Consider the following 6,000-nt stretch of genomic DNA (forward strand, 5'->3'; position numbering starts at 1 on the left):
TAATTATAGTTGTTTTTAAGTGTAAAAAATTGTATCTGATAAAAACACCCTCTTATTTTGTTTTAAGTTTAAATCATGACTTCTTTGAGTAGGCATAAATGTAAAAACAATCCTGAAACCTTCTGTTATATATGTGGCTGTTACACACTTCAAAGTCAAAGGCATAATATTTCATCATTTGTGACACGTGCATATATTGCCTATTTTCAAGTTCCTCTTGGCAATCAAGACAAAAATTGGGCTCCTCATATTGTGTGTCATAATGGTGAAGAAATGCTTTGTGACTGGACAAAAGGAAAATGCAAAGGAATGCCTTTGGTATTCCCATGGTTTGGTGTGAACCTGAGGACCACAGCAGTGACTGTTATTTCTGTCTGATCCATTCAAAGGGCATCAGCAAGAAAAAATGGCATATGATCACATATCCTAGTATTCCTAGCAATATGACCTATCCCACACTCTGAGACACTCCTGGTTCCAATTTTCAATGGTTTTATTTCTTCTAATGACAAAGAAAGTGAACATGGTGATCAAGTGTATTTGATAAGATACATGAGGAAATGGTTGTAGAATCGGAAGGGTCTTCTTCTGATGCCAAGCAGTCATTAACCCCTCAGCAGTTTAGCCAACCTGAATTGAATGACTTAGTAAGGGATTCGGGCCTATCAAAGAAAGCAGATGAGTTATTAGCCTCCAGCCTTCAAGAAAAGAATGTACTTTACCAGTCAGCTAAAGTATCCCATTTCAGGAAGCATGAACAAATTTTTGTGGACTTTTTTTCCAAAGACAAACACTTTGTTTACTGTCATATCAGTAGTCTTCTTAGCCAGCTAGGTGTTACCACTTATAGTCCAACAGAATGGCGACTATTTCTTGACACCTCTAAGCAGAGTCTGAAATGTGTTCTCCTACACAATGGTAATGTTTATGCAGCAGTTCTAATTGCTTATTCAATTCATCTGCGAAAAGATTATAATGACATAAAAATTGTCCTCAACTTACTGAAGTTTGAGGAGCATAACTGGATCATTTGTGGGGATCTTAAAATGGTAAATTTCCTGCTAGGACAACAGAGAGGTTTCACAAAGCATCCTTGCTTTCTGTGTTTGTGGGACAGCCGAGCTCGGGAGAAACACTGGACACAGAAGGAGTGGCCGAAACGTGAAGTTCTGGAAGTAGGGATACAAAATATTGTGAATGAACCTGTAGTTAATCAAGACAGGATCATTTTTCCCTTTATTTCACATCAAACTTGGCTAATGAAGCAGTTTGTTCAGGCTTTGAATAGAGAAATTGAATACTTTCAATATATAAATATTATTTCTGCTTTTCCTGTCTTGTCTTTCGAGAAGATAAAAGCAGGTGTATTCGATGGACCTCAAATTAGAACTTTCATATGTGATGAAAAATTTTCCAGGAAGATGAATAAGAAGGAGAAAGCAGCATGGCAGTCTTTTGTGGCAATTACGAAGAACTTCCTTGGCAATAAAAAAGTGAAAACTATGAACTTCTGATTCAAAGGATGCTGTTGGCTTTCCGTGACATTGGATGTAACATGAGCGTTAAGATTCACTTTCTGAACAATCACCTTGATAAGTTTCCTGAAAATCTTGAAGCTCTTAGTGATGAGCAGGAAGAATGCTTTCATCAAGATCTGAAGACGATGGAAGAGCATTATCAGGGGCGATGGGTCAGAAATATGATGGCAGACTTCTGCTGGAGCATCAAATGAGATTGTCCTCAACAAGTACACAAATGCAAGAGCTACAAACGCAAATTTTTGCCTGAATAAAATTTAAATAAGTTTTGCACTAATTCTATGATTAAAATAAGTGTTTTAATATGTTCTATTTTGAAATTGTAGACAAATTCTGATGCAATCATATCTTTTAGTGTATTCGTGTATTTACTACATTATATAAATTATTATATTTTCACAAAAATTATGCCCAAGAAGACATTCTACTTTATTATTTTAAACTAAATGTTAAAAATTTTACAATAAGATAAAAACCTAAAGTTTTGAATTGCAAAAAAACCTGTAGCTTACAGAGAAAAACTAATGTCAGATTTGAGATTGGCATACTTGAATTAGGGAAGAACAAGTGTTTTTGTGGATGCAACAAAAATTTTGTTCTCCAGTCAATCTGAACTGCCATTTGCAGCAGCTATTGGAATATGAGAATCAAGACAACTCAGGTGTTAAGAAAGTTATAGCTTTTCTTATTATTGTCTAATTTTCTTTAATGTTTTAGGTACAATCCTCTGAACTATCATTTTGTTTCTTTCCTATTCTTTGCCTGGAAATTGGGGCAAAGGACACCTGTTTGGATCTAGCTATGCAAAATTTTTTGAGGCCTCCTAAGATTTTTCTCAAAAGAATTTTGTTTAACCTCATTTATCTTTTGTTTCTCTCTCAAAAAAAGAAATCCCAGGTTTCTCTCTGGTTTGTCTGGATCGTCTTATTTTGTGTGTGCTTAGTCTTTGTTTAATGTTGTCTAAAATGTGTCTGTTTTTAAAGCCTGAATTAAATTATTGCATGCAAAAATTGGAAATGCTGGCACTAATATTGAAAAAAATAAAGTAATTTTATCCCTACATTTTTTTAATGGGAATTTGTAAAGAGTGCTCATTTAAATTTAAATAAAATAGAATGTGGATCCTAAAGACTTGCTAATTTGGTTAAGCTGATGCATCTGTTATTGCTAAGCAACATTGATTACTCACTCATGAAACAGTCACCAAGCCTCTGCAAGCTGCAAGCTACAAGGCTTGGGGCAGGGTGGATTTTCCATAACAAAGGTGTAACTTTAAAAAAATGGGAATATAATAAAAGTCGTATCAGATTTTTTCCACTCTTAATATGCTCTCTAAATTGCCTGTTAATTAATAGGGTTGAAATGTTTTGAAGAACATGGGAGTGTTAATTAGAAAAAACATTTACTATATTTTGTCATACTTTTGGAATTAACTTGACAACAGGTATTTTCTTACAATCCTCAAGGTCAAGGCATTATAAAGTGTACCCAGCAAATGCTTAAAGGTCAATTATAAAAAATAAAAAAGGAGGAGTCATACCCTGGAACTCCTGCAAATATTTCTTATCATGCTTTTTACTTTAAAAAAATTTTTAAATGCTAATTTACAGTGCCATTCAGCAGCCGAGAGACTCTGGAATTCTTCAAGGAAAACCTTCCCTGAAGTGCAATGGAAGGATCCACTCAACAGGAATCTAGCAAGGGCCAGACCCTGTTTTTTCTTGGGCCAGGGATATGTGTGTGTTTCTCCTGAAGGTCCTCGGTGGGTTCCTGAATGTTTGGTGAGAGACACCATGAGCCAGAATGAGAGACTCACTTCATAAGAACAATTGTATTTACTATGATATTATCCTTTTCTCTGTCAAACCTGTTCCATCTATCAAATTCTCTTAGCACACTCCAAACCTCTTTCTCCTGAAAATTCCTACCCTCCTTTATTTGATTCAGCTAATAATCCTGTCCTATCTTTTTTCAGTCAGCTTCATTTATATAAGCAAAGGAGGATCCTCAAGCCCCTCAGCAAAATCTTCTAAGCAAGGCTTTTAAGGTCTATAATGACTGAGAGGAATAGGAAAAGGCAGACAGAGAGATCAGGCAAAATACCAGCTCTTGGCATACACCCTTATAGGCTCCAACACCCCTAAGGGGCCTCATAAGATTCCATCAGGGTCATGCTTCAAGAGTGGAAAGGAAAGTCATTGGGCTAAAGCCTGCCTGGCTTTTTGGCCACTGCCAAGGCCATGCGCTTTCTTTTGGAAAAAGGGACACTAGAAAGTAAGCTGCCCCTTGCTCCTCTAAGGGAGGGTTCAGTCTCTTCCAGCCTTGCTCCAGCCACCTCTGACCTAATCTTGCCCAACTTACTGGGACTTGCCACTGAAGACTGAAGGTGCCAGGGCTATTGGCCACATCTCACGTCAGTGTGAGTGAGCCTAGGGTAGTCATCCAAGTAGCAGGTAAGCCTATCTCATTTCTTATAGACACGAGAGCTGGTTACTCTGCCTTTCTTGCATATTCGGGTTATGCTCATCCCTCAAAGATCTCTGTAGTGGGTGGTGATAGTCTTATTTTTCTCCCTATTTGACATGGATCCACTGTCTTGTTTAATATATAGTGTCTTCTTTACACACATTTTTCTGCTCCTGCCTCAATGCTCCATGCCTATTTTAGGCTGGGACTTACTCCAAATTCAGAACCTCCATCTCTCTATCCTTTTGCCCACTTCTGTTATGAATTTACCTCTACCACCCAGCATAGTGTATCCCAAGGTTCTCCTCACCACCCCATAGCTGCAAAGATCCAGGGAAAGGCCCCTTGGTTTCATCTCTCCAGGATAAAGAGAACAGAAGTTCTATCTCCATAAATGCTGCAAATGGCCCTTCCAGTCTACCTGAATCATTGCCAAAAATCTAGTATTGACATTAAGCTTGAGACAAAAGCTTAATGTGCTAAAAGCAGTGGTCACTGGGACTTGGATACTAGCTGCAGAGTGTGGAAATGTGACAACAATTCGAGTGCCATGCAGACTTTTCCTAAATGTGTGTGACTCCTGCTCCTTGGGACAGTTCTCAGACTGAAGTGGGGTTGAGTTGCATTTACAAATAATGTGGAGCAGTGCTGGTGTCAACATGGACTTGGTGAAATTACATCAACAAGTTGAGGACATTCAAAACTGCAAAGATTTTATTTTAGATTCTGTTGTATTAGCTTTGCTTGTATAAGAATTTGCTTGATAATCTAAAAGGCTTTAATCCCTTCATTGTAGTAAGACACTTGTTTTGGTATCTGTTAGTATTGGCTATTTTAATTTTGTGTTTATTTTATATTTTTCCAGTCTGCCTCCAAATTGAAACATGGGAAATCAGATGAGTATGAATCACAGCACATGAATTGAAGTTAAAAAATAGAAAAGGGGGATATGCTGGGAACCCAAAAAACCAACAAGGTTTTTGCAGTTTAGATTTTTTGGGGACAGAGGTATGGGGAACTGGCTGTAAGTTGACAGTCTGCCCAACCCCCCACCTCACTTGCCTGATTAAGTTGCAAAAGACTAAGCCCTTCCCCACACCTCCATGTTAGCTGACACTCATGCTACCCCCTAGGTTCCCGGAAAGACTGGAGGCAAGGTTCTTCTATCTTTTATTTAGAAAAGTTAAGATGTAATGTATGGTGGGGGTTTTCTGCATTTGGTAAAAATTCTTGGGTTGCCTTGGAAACGTGATCAGAGATCTCATTGATTTGCCAATGGCCTACTGTGCCCTATAAAGAAAGCAAGATGCAATTTTTGGGTGTGGACTGTTTCTGCTATCAGCTTTTCAGAGCCTTCTTAAACCCATTCTTTAATTTTTTAAGTATATTTTCTTAATTCCTCGCTGTTCCCTTTCAGGACCTGGAATTACTAGTTGCACTGGTTTGCAACACTCCTGGGCTGGTGATAATCTAAGTGCACCTGTGAATAGAGTTAAAGCCTGGGGTCCTGCCTGTCAACCAGAGACAATAACCAATTCCTTAAGAGGCCTTGGAAGGAATCCAAGTATATTTGCAAAGGCTCAAGGAACATGACATTATCATCTCATGCCAGTTGCCCTGAAACACTCTCTTACTCCCTGACAGAAAACCAGGAACCAATGACTACCAACCAGTACAAGAAATAAAAGCAGTAAACCATACAGCAGTAACTGCATCCAACAGTACCAAACCGCTACACCCCCCTGAGCCTTCTGCCTACTCAAGCTTCTTGGTTGACATGCTTGGACTTAAATGATACCTTTTTTAGTATAAGATTAGCTCCTGAGAGCTGTGAACTGTTTGCTTTCCAGTAGGAAGAGCCATCTACAGAAGCAAAGGTGAAGCACACTTGTACCCAACTTCCACAAGGGTTCAAGAACTCCCCCACCATCTTTGAGGAAGCTCTTGCTTGTGACATCCAGCTGTTTCAGCACAGGACATTGGAAGCATCCTCCTT

This window comes from Saccopteryx leptura, chromosome 3 (assembly GCF_036850995.1).
Source record: "Saccopteryx leptura isolate mSacLep1 chromosome 3, mSacLep1_pri_phased_curated, whole genome shotgun sequence".
Taxonomy (NCBI): Eukaryota; Metazoa; Chordata; class Mammalia; order Chiroptera; family Emballonuridae; genus Saccopteryx; species Saccopteryx leptura.